The sequence below is a fragment of the Nycticebus coucang genome, chromosome 24 (assembly GCF_027406575.1).
Source record: "Nycticebus coucang isolate mNycCou1 chromosome 24, mNycCou1.pri, whole genome shotgun sequence".
Classification (NCBI taxonomy): Eukaryota; Metazoa; Chordata; class Mammalia; order Primates; family Lorisidae; genus Nycticebus; species Nycticebus coucang.
In genome coordinates this window covers 12,369,979-12,386,437 of record NC_069803.1, presented here as the reverse complement: position 1 = coordinate 12,386,437, position 16,459 = coordinate 12,369,979, and the positions used below count along the sequence as shown (strand labels likewise).

At 45.8% G+C, this 16,459-nt stretch overlaps 1 pseudogene; it reads right to left on the bottom strand.

Annotated features, from left to right (window-relative positions):
* LOC128576216 (general transcription factor II-I-like) overlaps positions 1-12,463 on the bottom strand; it is a 48,519-nt pseudogene extending 36,056 nt beyond the window's left edge.
* Between the last annotated feature and the right edge of the window lie 3,996 nt (positions 12,464-16,459).

Below are 16,459 nucleotides of genomic sequence, written 5' to 3'. Positions count from 1 at the left end.
CCGAGCTGGGACTACAGGCGCCCGCCACAACGCCCGGCCATTTTTTGTTGCAGTTTGGCCGGGGCCGGGTTTGAACCCGCCACTCTCGGCATATGGGGCCGGCGCCCTACTCACTGAGCCACAGGCGCCGCCCATAGGGTCCAACTCTTAATACCATCACATTCGCAATACCTGTGTTTTGGAGGAGACACAGTCAAACCATAGGAAAAGCTCTCTGTGTGATTTTAAATTTTCTAATAGTCACATTTTTAAAAAAAGTAAGAAGAAAAGGGTGGAATGAATCCTGCTGATACATTTTATTTCACTCAACATCTGTAAAACATCATCTCAATGTTTAATCCATACAGAGATTAATAACATATTTTACCTCCCTTTTCTTTTGTACTAAGTCTTCAAAATTCATTGTGCATTTTACACTTATAGGCCATTTCAGTTCACATGCTTACATTTCAAGAGCTCCGTAGCCTGATGTTGTTAGTGGGTGCTGCATGGGGCAGTACAGATCTAGAAGAAGGGGAAGAGTGGTTCTTTTTCTCCCAGCACCCCTACCTACAGTTGACATTGACTCTGACTACATGCCAACAACTTTATACCAGGATAAGGCTGTATACCCGTGATGATTTTATACCAAAGACTGTAGCCAGGGAGATGGATTGTACCAAATGGCAGAAGTTAGGCATAACTATAGTAGGCAGAATAATGTCCCCCACCAAGATGTCCATGTCCTAATTTCTGGAACCCATGAAGACATTGATTACATAGCAGAGGGGAAGAAAAGTTGCAGATGGAATTAAATTTGCTAATCAACTAACCTCAGGATGAGATTATTCTGGATCATCCTGGTGAGGCCACAGTAACAACAAGGATTCTTTTTTTTTTTTTTTTTACAAGGATTCTTATAAGTGGAAGAGTGAAACAGAAGAGAGAAACAGCAGAGTGAGCTCTTTGCTGCTGGCTTTGGAGATGGAGGAAGGAGCCATGAGCCAAGGCGTGCAGGTGGCCTGTAAAGCTGGGAAAAGGCAGGGAAACGGATCCTCCTGAGGGCCTCCGGAAGAGACACAGCCCTGTGACACCTTGACTCTAATCCAGGGAGACCTATGTTGGACTTCTGGCCTCCAGAACTGCCAGATAGTAAGTGTATGTTGTTTTGAGCCAATAAATTGTGGTAATCTATTACAGTAGCCTTAAGAAATTAAATCAAAGATCCACTCCTGAGGTGCATGGATTCCATGGATGGAGAATGGACACCTAAATTCTTTTTTTTTTTTTTTTTTTGAGACAGAGTCTCACTATGTCACCCTGGGTAGAGTGCTATGGCATCATAGCTCACAGCAACCTCAAACTCTTGGGCTTAAGCAATTCTCTTGCCTCAGCCTCCCAAGTAGCTGGGACTACAGGTGCCCACCACAATGCCTGGCTATTTTTTTGTTGCATTTGTCGTTGTTGTTTAGCTGGCCCAGGCCAGGTTCAAACCCGCCAACCTCGATGCATATGGCTGGTACTGTAACCACTGTGCAACAGGTGCCAAGCCAGGACACGTAAATTCTTAATTGACAGACTTTCTGTTAAAGAAAAGTGTAGTTTTAGTTCTAAAAGCTTGGTTTTAAGTAAGAGCTGGGCTCTGGAATAACAGATCATTTACTTTATTCTTCCCAATTTAAATGCCTTGTATTTCTTTTTCTTGCCTAATTGCTATGGCTACAACATCCAATACTATATTGAACAGATATGGTGACAGCAAGCATGCTCATCTTGTTAGGGGAAAAGCTTTCAGTCTCTCACCATTGTGTCTGATGTTAGATAAGGGTTTTCCATAAATGGCCTTTATCATGTTGAATTTCCCTTATGTTCCTACTTTATTGAGTGTTTTTATCATGAAAGGCTGTCAAATTTTGTCAAATGCTTTTTCTGCATCATTTGAGATGACCATGTGGATTTTTTTCCCCTTCATTCTGTTATTATGGGGTGTTACATTGATGAATTTTCATGTATTGAACCATCCTGGGTTGAATTCCATTTGGTTATGGTGCATAATTCTTTTAACATGAATTTGGTTTTTTGGTTTTGCATAATGTTGTTAAGACCTGCCTTGTCATTTATTTATGTATAATTTTCTTATATCATGAAATATTCTATTTCCTCATTTTTGTTTTCAGAGTCAGAGTCTCACTTTGTCACCCTCAGTAGAGTGCTGTGCTGTCACAGCTCACAGCAACCTCCAACTTCTGGGCTTAGGCGATTCTCTTACCTCAGTCTCCCACGTAGTTGGGACTACAGGCACCCACCACAACGCCCGGCTATTTTTTTGTTGCAATTTGGCTGGGGCTGGGTTTGAATGCACCACCCTCGGTATATGGGGCCAGCACCCTACCCACTGAGCCACAGGCACTGCCCTATTTCCTCATTTAAAAAAAAATCCTTTTAAGCTACACCATTCTTTTTTCTCTAATAAAATAGTACTCCTAATATTTAAAACTATAGACTCCTAATATTTAAAACAGTGAAGAGTGGAGATTGTTTCATTACAGCAGGTGTATGGAACCCAGGGCCCTGTCTATACGTCCTTCCATCTCCACCTCCTCTTTCAACATCACTCCTTTAAAAGAAGCAATTTGAAAGCCTTCAGTATGACTTTTCATCACTGTTTAGTTTCTTTCATATGAAGCCCCATAATTTCTTGAGCTGTACACCACCACTCCCAGCTAATTTTTCTATTTTTAGTAGAGACAGGGGCTCACTCTTGCTTGGCCTAGAACTCCTGAACTCAAGCAATCCACTCATCTCGGCCTCCCAGAGTGATAGGATTACAGGTGTGAGCCACTGTGCCAGCCAGACCAGACAGGACTTTTAGAACAATCTGGATTAGAGGTGTAAAACACTCTGCAATTCCTGAGACACTGTGCCCTGGCCTTGTGTCCCCTCCAGGAATGTGCCACATGTAGTCACAGAGTGGTAGGTGATGGAGAGAGCCTCAGAGGTTATTTGGTCCAAACCCTGATTTCATACATGGAGGTAAGAAGGCACAGGTGTGAGGCAGCTGCTCAGGGTGACTGGCAGCTGAGGGAGCCCGGATGCAGAGCTTGGTGATCCAGATGTTTATGGAGGGTGCCTCTGGCTAAACAAACTCTCAGCTAATGCTAATCAATGTTTATCAATGAAAACCCCTCACTGTATTTTAATTACTTTCCTTGCCTGAATCCAGCAAAATGAGTCCTTTTTCCTAATGCAGGATCTTGCAGGGACATGGGGCCATCATTCTTGAGTCCTGGACAGCTGTCAGGGTCTTGCTGGCCTCCTTTCAAGAGTCCCTGAAGACCAACCTGAGGTCTTCCATGGACATCCCAGTCTCTGACAAACTCTCTTCCCAGCCCTTTCTAGTTTCTTCTAACTTAACATTATCTGCTATGTTGTCCGTGGTCTGCAAGGACTAGAGTCTTGTGGCCCTCATGATACTTGCCAGTCCAGAGCCTCGTGAAAAGCTAGCTCTTTTCCCCTTTGTGTTCACAATGGATTGTTGTTCTCTTAGTTTCTCATCCAGGGGAAATCCTAGAAGTATCTGATGTCTCTTTCAGGGGGAGGAGATGACTGCCAACCCCCTGGGTTACTGTTGGATTCTCAGAGTTTGGACCTTAGGAGCCTAGAAGTTGTAGAAGTAAGTTTGTGGGGAAACTTACTTGATACTACACACATATATGCAGGCACAAACACAGAATATAGGCACAGTAAAATGTACTAATCTTAGAGGAATTTTAAAATATGTGTGTGTATGTGTATGCGTATTACAGAGGGTGCAAAAAAGTATACATATTTTAAGAGAGGAAAAAACTGTATTAAAATTGTAATACTCAATATATACTGATGATGTTTGTTATCTTGTATATTGTATTTTGTATCTCTTGTAATTACAAAAGTCAAACGTGACTTGAGTATTACAAGCACGCAGCCATGTATATCTCTAGTTTCCATATCACATGGCTGGATATTATACATCATGCAAATCAGCATCTAGAATTTTCAGGCTCAGTGCCTGCAGCTCAAGTGGCTAAGGCGCCAGCCACATACACCAGAGCTGGTGGGTTCGAATCCAGCCAGGGCCTACCAAGCAACAATGACAACTACAATCAAAAAATAGCCCAGGGTTGTGGCAGGCGCCTATAGTCCCAGCTACTTGGGAGGCTGAGGCAAGAGAGAATCCCTTAAGCCCAGGAGTTGGAGGTTGCTGTGAGCTGTGATGCCATGGAATTCTACCCGTGGTGACAGCTTGAGGGTCTGTCTCAAATAAATAAATAAATAAATAAAATAAAATAAAAATAAATAAAATAGAATATTTTCAGCCTCCCCAACTCCCCCCATCAAGGAGCTGTTACTTGGAGCCCTATCTCCAGACCTTAGTTGGCCCTGTTCTTGAAGCTTGTATGAATGAAATCACACAGCAGGTGCTTGTCTGCATCTGGCTTCTTTGATTCAATACAGTGTCTTTGAGCTTCATTCCATTTGTTAGAATTTAGTTTACAATTTACCGTCTTCCCTCAGAAGTCAAAAAACTACAAAAACTCCAAGAAATTTAAGATGTGATTTTGGGGATCTGGATAATCAACATTTACAATGATCATATTTAGCCCTAAATAGGCACATGCCTTAAGGACATGAACAGAAAAGTCACAAATGTAGAAATATAACCAATTAGTAGATGAATGAGAGACTGTTAGATCTCACTAGTAACCTAGGTAGTAAATGCTAAAAGAAAATGCCGTATTTATCTTTTATTTTTTAAATGATGATACTTGGTGCTACCAAGAGGTCAATAAAATGGAAACTTTCAAATGCTCTCAGTGAGAATATAAATTAGCACAACTCCTGTTGCAGGAAGATGAGGCCCGAAGGAGAGAAAGAGCACCCAAACACCATGTTTATAAGAGGAAGGGCTTTATTCACTGGCACTCCCCAACTAGCTTGGTCTTTCCCTTTTTTTTTTTTATCTGCAGTTTTTGGCCAGGGCTGGGTTTGAATCTGCCATCTCCGGCATACAGGGCCGGCACCCCACTCCTTTGAGCCACAGGCACCACCCTGGTCTTTCCCTTTTTATCTACAGTCAAAAAGTTCCAACCCAAGCTATCCTTCTCATTGGCCAGTTTGAATCAAGCAGGAGATGCTATTCCACCCCCCACAGAATTACACGATTTCACAGAAGTGGAAATTTCCAAGTTCCGGGAAGTTTACAAATTCCTGAGAGCTGAGTCACCATGGAGAGGACTTCGCAGGTGTATCCTTGGGGTCTCCTTGAGAAGACCTGTTCTCCTAGACCTCGCCCTTCTCAGGTATCCTCAAGAGACTAAAATTCAAGAATCTTTAAAAATCTTCATTCCCTTTTAACATTTCCCTATTGTGACTCTAAACCAAAGAAATAATCTTAAATTTAGTAAAGGGCTACTGAACAAACATGCTCATCCAGTAGCCTAAATATGAAAAGTAAGAAACCACCTAAATATCCAGCACTTGGGGGAATGTGTATAAAAAACGTAGCAGGTTCACTCAGTACAATTATTGTGTTGTCTCAAAGTCCTGGCAGTGAGCACATCTAATTAGCTGCAGGGCAAAGATCGAGAGGGTTGTAGAAAGTCTCCCCTCATATCCTGCTTCTTCGGGATTGGCTGTTTTGATTTTCTTTTTTTTTGTGGTTTTTGGCCGGGCCTGGGTTTGAACCCACCACCTCTGGCATATGGGACCGGCACCCTACTCCTTGAGCCACAGGTGCCGCCCTGCTGTTTTGTTTTTCAAACAATACATGAAGCTGGAATCCAAAGATTTGTTTATCATCCAAGTATAGATTTATTAAATTAAATTTTAATTAATTAAAAAAAATGAAACACACAACGGAAACTTATCACAATTCCAGCATCTTTCCTGACCTGAGTAAGTGATAACAGTTATTATCATGGTAATTACCAACATTTTATTCTTTATTTTAATATTAAGTGTGACCATTAGCCGGGCGTTGTGGCGGGCGCCTGTAGTCCCAGCTACTCGGGAGGCTGAGCCAAGAGAATAGCTTAAGCCCAGGAGTTGGAGGTTGCTGTGAGCTGTGTGAGGCCACGGCACTCTACCGAGGGCCATAAAGCGAGACTGTCTCTACAAAAAAAAAAAAAAAAGTGTGACTGTACAGGGAATGGCTTTACTAAGTGCTTTACATAATCTGATTTTATTCTCGTTTTATAAATTTTCCAAAGCCTGCCCCATACACAGTGTTTCCACGCATTTTTCTCCCAGGCATTATGCCTGCAAGGGTTGAGTTATAGTCTTGGGGTCCTAGCAGCTGGGTTCCTGGGTTTTCAACACACTCCAATATGTGCGATGGAGAGAGAGAAACTACACGAGAAAAACAAGGTGCTGGGTCCCAGTGTTCAGCCTGACTTGCCCAGGGCACTGGTGGAGGCCAGATCCCCAGACACCTGAGGAAAAGGACCATGCCTGGGTCCTGGCTGAGGCCCCACTGGAGTTGGCCCTGCCAGCTGAGCATCAGCCCAGCAGTAGCTGCTCCACATGGTCCCCTAAGGGTGGTCACTGGGACAGTAATCAGGGGAAGGTCAAGTCTAGCCGTTGTGTGGTTTCTCTGCACAACGGGTCAGTGAACAAAGAAACTAAATCCCTGGGAGGCAACAGGTAAACAAATTTTTCTTTTGAAAATGTTCTTTTCCAAGTTCCCCCTTCCTTCACCACCCATCACCCTCAAGACCTGTGGTTTAGAGTCCTGTGAATTTACTCAGGTTTGTCCCTTTTCAAGCCAAATGTAAACAAAGGAGAATTCTGTCTTCTTGTCTTCTCAGTTCTTCTCCATCTTCTTCTTCTCTCTCTCTTTTTTTTTTTTTTTTTTTTTTTTGAGTCTGAGTCTCACCTGTCACCTTGGGTAGAGTGCTATGGCATCATAGCTCACAGCAACCTGAAACTCTTGGGCTTAAGTGATTCTCTTGCCTCAGCCTCCTAAGTAGCTGGGACTACAGGTGTGCACCAGGTAAGTTTTGTATTTTTTGTAGACAGGGTCTCACTCTTGCTGGGGCTGGTCTGGAACTCCTGAGCTCAAGCAATCCACTGCCTTGGGCTCCCAGAGTGCTAGGCTTACAGGCGTGAGCCACCATGTTCAGCCCTTCCCCTTCCTTCTCCTTTAAATTTCACAAAGCTAACTGTTCCTCTACTTAAAGCTAGTGGGGGTCATCAGAACAGAAGACTAGCTTTATCAGTCCTTCTTGGGAAAAACTCTGGCAGTGCTTTCTGCAAGGGCATGGTGGAGATTGCTGAACCCAGACAGCAGCAGGCTGGGTTGCTGATGGGCTGGGTCACTGGCAGGCTGGGTCGCTGATGGGCTGGGTGGCTGAAGGGCTGGGTCACTGATGGGCTGGGTCACTGGCAGGCTGGGTTGCTGGCAGGCTGGGTTGCTGATGGGCTGGGTCACTGGCAGGCTGGGTCACTGGCAGGCTGGGTTGCTGATGGGCTGGGTCGCTGATGGGCTGGGTTGCTTATGGGCTAGGTGGCTGAAGGGCTGGGTCACTGGCAGGCTGGGTCGCTGGCCTCAGGCTTTAGAAAACCCCAGCTGAGCTGGCCCTGATGACACCTGAAATTGGAGGCTTTTGTCTTGTGTCTTTCTCTTATTTGTTGTTTTCTTTTCTGAACACCTGAAATCTGATCTTTCATTTTCTAAATTTTAATTATTTCATTTTGGAAAGACAAATGACATAGTTTAAAAACTCAATACTACTAGAATTTTAAAGAAAAACAAGAGTTCCTGGTGTATTCCTCTTCACTTCTTTTTTTTTTTTTTTTTTTGCAGTTTTTGGCCAGGGCTGGGTTTGAACCCACCACCTCCGGCATATGGGGCCGGTGCCCTACTCCTTTGAGCCACAGGCACTGCCCCCTCTTCACTTCTTAACCCCCTCTTTTAGTTGTTTTCTTTTTTCCTTCTGGCATTTATCCCTTATTTTTAAAAAACAAGCCTGCCCAACTATTTCTCAGTTTTTCAGTGTTTGATATCTTTCTTGTGTGAAAGATGAAGCTCTAAAACTCTTAATCTGTATCTGCCTCTCACTCACAAACTTTGATTAAATCAGTGTTTAGGATTTCCATAATTATGACCTTTCATCCCCAAGAGAATGTCACGGTGTTCTCTTGTCCTTAAGCTTCACTTTGCTTTGTCGTGCTGGTTTGGGGGAGTATCCTTCTTGTTTTCTCCAGAAGTCAGCCTCATTCTCTCATCAGCTCCCTCCCCTGCAAATCCTTCAGTTGTGCCCATTCTGCAGTTTGTGAGCCCATCAAAGAAAAGCTTGAGTCACTCCCTTCCCAAGGGTACTTGCATAATTTTATTAGGAAACACTGGACAATAAAAAAGAAATACATTCTGGACCTAAGAAAGAAGCTTGCAATGCAGAATTCCAGGCTGCTGAGGGAGAAATGTGGGGACAGGGGCACTCCCTGGCACTCCCTTCTGTCGTGACTCTTCTGCGGATGTTTAAAGGCAATCCTCCAGCCATGAAGGAGTTAAGAGACAGCCTGCAGGAAGGAATGGGGGAGGCAGAGGGGAAGGACAAAGGAATGCAGGCCCTGGAGGAAGGCCAGTTGGCTGGAGCTAGCTGGAGCTGGCCAGGCCCTCCCATGACTTGCTAAATATAACTGTTAAGTAATCTGCAGTCCCAGGGGGTCATTCTGACTGGAGGAGCGGGCAAGTAAGTGGTAGTTTGCAGTTCCAGGTCAGAGGTATGTTGGAGAAAGCACCATTGGCACATTCTTTTCCTGCAATTGAGTCCCCTGAGGTCAGTGTCACCCTTGTTTGAGGCACCCACACTGAGCAGTCCAGGGGCATGCCTGTGCCCCAGTACAGGAGAAAAGTCTGGCTGTCCCTGGCTAACTGTGATTGAGTGTCTGCATTCCACTCAGTTCTTTATCTGAAGAACATTCCTGACTGGGCAGACCCGTGAGAAGTGCTGATGGACTTGGGGGGCAGGGGTCCTGTGCTGACAGCACACAGGGCCGCTCAGGGGCCCCTGCTGGACTTTTCTCCTGGTCTGGGACTCTGGTGTCCCCACCTTGTTTGTTTACAGCCCCAACTGCAGGTCCAAGTGTCACTTGTCCCTTCCCTGACATGCTTTGGCTTGTGCAATGTTCAGTGCAGACACTGAGCACAGGTTCTACGAGCTGGAAACTTAGCTTCTCTGTTAGAAAATAGCAGAAAGAAACTCTGTTGGAAAAGGGGCAAAGAAAAAGAGAGATGGATTCACAGAGACCCGTCATGTTTCACTATCTATGGAAGGGCAGTTTTTTGTTTTTTTTTTTAAGATAGGGGTTTTTGGATCCCCAGATGAGATCTTGATAAAATAACACTCCCCTTTTATGCAGGCATGTTAGTTATGTCAGTGAAGGAAAGCAGACATTTCTCTGGGCCATGCGTGTTGTGGGGGAGACTGTCCACACACACACCCACTGAGCACTGAGCACTCTGTGCAAACATGGTCTGTGCAGGGCAGACCTAGCCAGGGACATTAATTTGCTCCCTTGAAGCATTTCCACTGCTTTCTTTGTGTTGCTTTTTCTTTTCTTCTGCTCTTTTTTTCCTTTTTTTTGAGACAGAGTCTCACTTTGTCACCATAGGTAGAGCACGGTGGCGTCATAGCTCACAGCAACCTCAAACTCCTGGGCTTAAGCAATCTTGTTGCCTCAGCATCCCAAGTAGATGGGACTACAGAGACCTGCCACAAATGCTGGCTAATTTTAGAGATAAGGTCTTGCTCTGGCTCAGGCTGGTTTCAAACTCCTAAGCTCAAGCAATCTACCTGCCTTGGCCTCCCAGAGTGCTAGGATTACAGGCGTGAGCCATCACACCTGGCCGAGAAATGTCTCTGTTTCTGTTTTTCATAGAGATGGGGGTCTTCAGTCTCACTCTTGCTCAGGCTGGTCTTCAACTCTTGAGCTCAAGCAATCCTCCCACCTCTGCCTAGGTGTAAGTGCTAGGATTACAGGTGTGAGCCACTGTGCCCAGCTTTCACTGCTTTTCTGAGGCTTCAAATCACCAAGCACTAGTATCCTAAAGTGTTCTAAAGCAGTGGTCCCCAGCTTTTCTGGCATCAGGAACTGGTTTTATGCAAGACACTTTTTCCACAGGACAGCAGGGCAGGGTGTGGGGGTGGTGTGTTGCAGGGTGGCCCAGGGACTGGGGTCTAAAGGGTCTATGCCACTATTTTGCCGTGTTAATAGCCTGGCTGGACAGGGGCAAGTGAAATGTCTCTGAATGGGGATAGCCAGCCTACAGGTCTCTTCTCTTGAGTATCGCCCCCTCTCAAGAGGTCTGAGTCTCTCGACACTTTGGCTGTAAGGTTGTACTTTGGCTTCTGCAGCAACAGCACATCGTGTTAAAAATGCATATTCAGATGCAGGAGGCCCCGCATGGGGCCCGAGAATCTGCATGTCTAACATGCTCCTGAGGGCTGCCAGTGTTCAGGTGTGGACAGCACAGGAGGAGCAAGCCCTGGGGGACCTTGTTCTAGAAAAACTGACCAGCCCAGGGCACACCTGCAGGCTTCGTCCTCAGCCCCTGGGTTTGAGAAGCTCCTCCTCTTCTCCGTGGACTCAGGTCTCTCAGCCACCCTGGTGCTCCTGGGTCTTCATTCTGCCCTTGTTCTGCCCAAGGTCTGAGTGACGCCACACCCAGTGCCTTCCTCCTGCCTCCCACAGGAAGCTCATTGAATCCGTAATAATGATGTTAGCAACCTGGGGAAGTTGGCGCTGGGCACTGTGCTAACTGGGTGCTCCACGTACATTAGTCATCACGAAGGGGGGCTGTGCCCATCATACCCCGAGCCAAAGGAGGACACCACACCTCTAACAAGTCCAGTGACTGCCCAAGGTCACACAGCCAAGGGATGATGGAGCTGAAGGCCCTAATCGTTCTTCTGCCCCACCAGGAACACCAATGGCAAATGCCAGCAGGGCTCTGAAGAAAAGGCACCTTCGTGGACTCTGGGACACAGTTCTGGGACCCGTGGCTAATTCTACTCCATGTAGAAGTTTATCCTCACCAGACAGAATGCCCTGCATCTGGGCACCAGAGCTGGGGTGCCAGGGTCCCCCAAAGCACTGCTGTGTGGCATTCAAATGAGCAGAACAGAGCTATTCTCTGCCCCTGGTGCAGAGAGAGGCCAAAAGGGGTAACGATCTTTAAATCTTAAGCTACAATGGGCTTATATCAGAAAGTGGCCCTCAGATAACCTCTGCTTCCACTTTCAACGTCCCTGGAGTTCCTTTGTGTTTGTTTTTCTCCGGGCAGAAGATGGAGTAGGAACCAGAGAAGGTGCTCATGTCCTGTGGGGTCTTTAATACTCAGCTGTCCATTGCAGCGAATGAAAAAGGGGACACAGGTCCTCTACCCTCAGACATAGGTAAGGTCAATGGGTCAGGTGAGGCCTGCCACCTCACACAACGCCCCCACCCACACCCACCCCCACACACACTCATAGGCACCAGTGTGCACACAAGTGCATACACACAGTTTGTCAAGCAAATAAAGGATGCAGGGGTGGGGGCACTTATGAGAGCAATAGTTTACAAAGAACTTGGGAGACTCCACCTTCATATATCTGCGTCCTGGGCATGTGTGTGAGTCTGGAGCTACTTCTGGCTTCATTAAGCTCCCTGTGGACCACGATCCTCTGTGCTTACCTTTCCCTGCATTCCCGCTTCTCTACAGCTCAGGCTGAGCTCTGCTCCAGGTACCAGGAAATAAACCATGCCATATCCCTCATCTTTGTAACACCTCACTGTAATGAAAACCTGGCTTTATCTGCAGGGCGACGCCTCCCTCCTCCCACATACCTCTCATTCTCAGCCTTCCTAAGAGCCTCTCCTTACCCTGTGTTCCTCGGTCCCTCCCCCGACCATTTCTTCCACCAGCAGCTCTCAGTAGCCCCTAGGGGTGTACACACTATTCTTTTTACCCCGCTTTCTCATCCCTCCTCCTTCCTGCCTACCACTCTCTAGAATCTTCTCAGATGCCCTGTCTCTCTTTCCTCCCCATTCTGAAACCCCGCAGAAGCTGCCTATCATTTGCTTACAGATCCTCAGCCTCCGCGGGTCTAGAGAACTTTATCTCCACTCATTTCGCACCATTGAGACACAAGCAGATGACCAGACAGAACTCCAGTCCTGCGCCCCGGATTCCTGGAATTCTCCTTTCTGTTCTGCGGTGTCTGGTGCTGAACTGGGATCTCCTCACTCCCACTCCTATCCTCTCAGTGACCTCCTGCCCTCCTGCCTTGATGGGCATCTGTGCCCAGCCTGGACTCTTCCCACCCCTGAGCCATCGCCCTTCACTGGGCCTCTGCTGTTTCCGTAAGCTTCTCCCTCCAGAATCCTCGCTTCGTCCTTCCACAGTTTCTCCCTCACAAACCTCATGAGGTCCCCACTCTGGGTCACCCGCCCCTTCCATGTTCCCTCCTCTGCTGTGAAGCCACCAGTTGGTTAACCTCTAGAGACCTTGTTTAACTTTGATGAAGGTTTCAGACTCTTAGCAGTCCTCAGCCACCTCTGTCTGGCTCCTTTCTTTGCTCTGAGTTCCCAGCCCATTCCTTGTCAAATATCCTTATTTCCTGAAAATATTGTGATTAAGAAAATAATAAAAGTAAAAAAATACATCAGATATCATCTGGGGGATAAAAAAAAATTGTTACTTTGATTATCTGAAGTAGGGGTTTTCTCATTTCCTTTCTCGCTGTCAGCCTGCTCCTAGTCAGAATATTTATTATTTTCAGCTTGGACCACTAACTTCCTCACTGCAGGACCCCCACCCCTTTCCAGTGTTCTGTTGGACTTATTATTCCAAAGGCCACATTCCTCCCTTGCTTAAAAAATCTGGCTTCCCCATGACCACCAAACATAATCTAAATGATATGACCAGCCACATGTAGCTGTTTTCCATATATACCCGCATTTTGTCTGCTGCTAAATCTTTGCTCATGTTATTTTCTCCAGCCTGAGGGTCTTCTCCCCCTCATCACCACATGTTCACATTTTATCTTACCTTGGAGGCAAGTTCAAAAGCCATCTCAGCCAAGTAGCTGCCCCTAAGCCATCCTGCCAGAAGTGATTTCTCTAGGTTTGCTTTCTTATAGCCCTTGAATCCTTCTGTAGCATTTATAACTTTTTGCCCTACAGCTAACACACAGAACTTAAGTTCTTTAAAGCTGCAATCCCCAACCCCCAGGCCACTGATAGGGATGGTGGCCTGCTGGGAACCTGACTGCGCAGCAAAGCACCAGGTGAGTCAGCAAAGCTTCATCTATGTTTGGGCAGCTCACATCAGCACCTGAGCGCCTCCTCCCGGCAGATCAGCTGCAGCGTTAGAGTCTCACAGGCACCTGGGCCCCACTGTAAACTGCACATGGGATGGATCTAGGCTGCAGGCTCCTTATGAGAATCTGATGCCTGATGGTCTGAGGTGGAGCTGAGGACATAAGCCACACACTTCAGGTGTCACTGACCCCATCACCCCCAGATGGGACATCTTGTTGCAGGAAAACAAACTCAGGGCTCCCACAGATACTGCATTATAGTGAATTATATAGTTACTTATTATACATTACCATGTAATAATAGTAGGAATAAAGTACACAACAAATGTAATGGGCTCCAATCATCCCCAAACCATACTCCCAGTCCCTGGACCATGGAAATATTGTCTTCCATGAGACTGGTCCCCTGGTGCCAAAAATGGTGGGGACCACTGCCTTAAAGGCAAGGGCCCTATTCTAGATACCCCATAGCTGCAGCACAGTACATGACACAAAATACTGGACCACTGAGATGCCTATATTACAAATGACAGGAATGTAGCTATGAAAGGCAGCAGCAACAACTAAAGAGGACCAATAGGACAGATACGCACAACAGTTCACACAGCACTGGCACACGCAGAGGACCTGCTGGGCCTCAGAGGCCCCTGGGCCTGGGCTCTGGAATTCAACAGGATACATGTTCCTGTTCTGTTTGTTTCTGTCCACACGTGGATTCATTCTGCTGCTGCCAGAATCTCTCCACATGGCGCTGAGAACACCTGAGTCTTATATACCATCCTTATACCACCCTTCTGCCCCCAAAGAGGGGGTGCACTCTTTTCCCTTAGGTTCCATTTTTAAAGAATTTTAGAGGAGTACTCTGATTGGCCCAGCTGGGATCAGGTGTCTGCCCAGAATTCCACTCACCTCAGCGTCAGCCTAGCTCACAGCAAGCTCAAACTCCTGAATTCAAGTGATCCTCCTGCCTCAGCCTGCAAGTAGCTGGGACTACAGGTGCCTGCCACCATGCCCAGCTAACTTTTTCTATTTTTAGTAGAGATAAGGTCTTGGCCTTGCTCAGGCTGGTCTCAAACTTCTGAGCTCAAGCAATCCACTGGTCTCTAGGATTACAGAGACACTGTGCCCGCCCCCATGTATGTATTAATGTATCAGGCCCCCAACTAACAATGACATCAAGGCCACGTTGCCTTTTTCAGTTATGGCTTTTTGTTGTTGTACAAATTCCCCTACATTTTTACTGATTTTTCCTCCTCCAATTCCACCAATATTTTATACCTTAAATTCCAGCATTTGTGGACTTCATTTTCTATGTGAGAGAATACCTTTGTTTCTTTTGCCCATATATTTACCCACATTATTGTTTTATTAAGAAAAGTTATGAGGCTCAGTGCCCGTAGCTCAGTGGTTAGGGTGCCGGCCACATGCACTGGGGCTGGTGGGTTTGAACCCAGCCCAGGCCTACTAAAACAAAAAATAACCAGGCATTGTGGCAGGCGCCTATAGTCCCAGCTACTTGGGAGGCTGAGACAAGAGAATCGCTTGAGCCCAAGAGTTTCAGGTTGCTGTGAGCTATGACTCTGTTGGCACTCTACCAAGGGCAACATAATGAGACTCTGTCTCAATAAAGAAAAAAAAAAGAAAAAGAAAAATTATGAGCATGTTCCGTAAGACTAGCTTTTCTAGCATGATTCCTTACAGACAGGGCTGTGTCACTCTCAGATTGGAGAGTGTGTCCAGAATGAGTTGGTTTTGTCACTTTAAGCGTCTACATTTTGAGATCTTTGATACGGAGAGTCCACACTTTGAATCCTGTTTGGTTGGGGAATCTCCTGTTTTCACATCTCCCACACACCTCAAAATTAAAAGAGAATGGAGTGATCATGGCTGCTAATACTGTTGTATCCTTTTTAATTCACTGAACCTTTTTTACCCTTCCCTCTCTCCCCCCACTGACCCCTCCCCTCCCTATTCCACAACCACTAATTTGCGGATTACATACTGTGCTTCTGTTCTTTCCGTGGTTACCCTAGAAATCCCAACTTCTGTACTTACCCTACCAAAGTTTAAACTAGTATCTGTACCTTTTCCCAACCAATGTGGAGACCTTAGAATTTTACATTTCATCCCCTCTTCCTTACTTATAAATTATTATTTTCATTTGTTTTAATTCAGTTTTTAAAACACAACCAAATATTTTTCATTGCTGTTTTGTATTATCAATGTTCATTTGCAGTTGTCACTTTTCTTGCCCTCCTTTCTCTTTTTAATCTCAAATATTTCCCATAGGATCACTCTTTTTCTGCCTCAAGTATATCCTTCAGCAATTCCTTTAGATTTTTTTTAGTAATAAACTAATAATGTTTATTTATCTGTAATATTTATTTTGTCCTTATGTTGAGAGATATTTTTGCTCAGCATACAATTCTAGAAAAACTATTTTTTCAGAAAATGGAAGATATCATATCATGTTTTTCTAGCTTCTATTCTTGCTGATGAAAATCTGCTGTCAGGCTCAGTGCCTGTAGCTCAGGGGTTAGGGCCCTAGCCACATGCACCAGTTCTGGTGGGTTCAAACCTGGCCCAGGCCTGCTAAAACAACAATGACAACAATAACAAAAAAATAGCCAGGCTTTGTGGAGGTGCCTATAGTCCCAGCTACTTGGGAGGCTGAGGCAAGAGAATTGCTTAAGCCCAAGAGTTTGAGGTTGCTGTGAGCTGTGACGCCATGGCACTCTACCCAGGGTGACATAGTGAGATTCTGTCTCAAAAAAAAAAAAAAAAAAAAAGGGTGGCGCCTGTGGCTCAGTGAGTAGGGCACTGGCCCCATATACCGAGGGTGGTGGGTTCAAACCCAGCCCCAGCTGAACTGCAACCAAAAAATAGCTGGGCGTTGTGGCGGGCACCTGTAATCCCAGCTGCTCGGGAGGCTGAGGCAGGAGAATCTCGGAAGCCCAAGAGCTAGAGGTTGCTGTGAGTCCTGTGACATCATGGCACTCTACCAAAGGCGGTAAAGTGAGACTCTGTCTCTACAAAAAAAAAAAAAAGAAAAAGAAAATCTGCTGTCAGTCTAACTACTGCTCCTTTGAAGGCAAAGTTTTTTTTCTCTCTCTTTTTCTTCTTTTTATGATTTT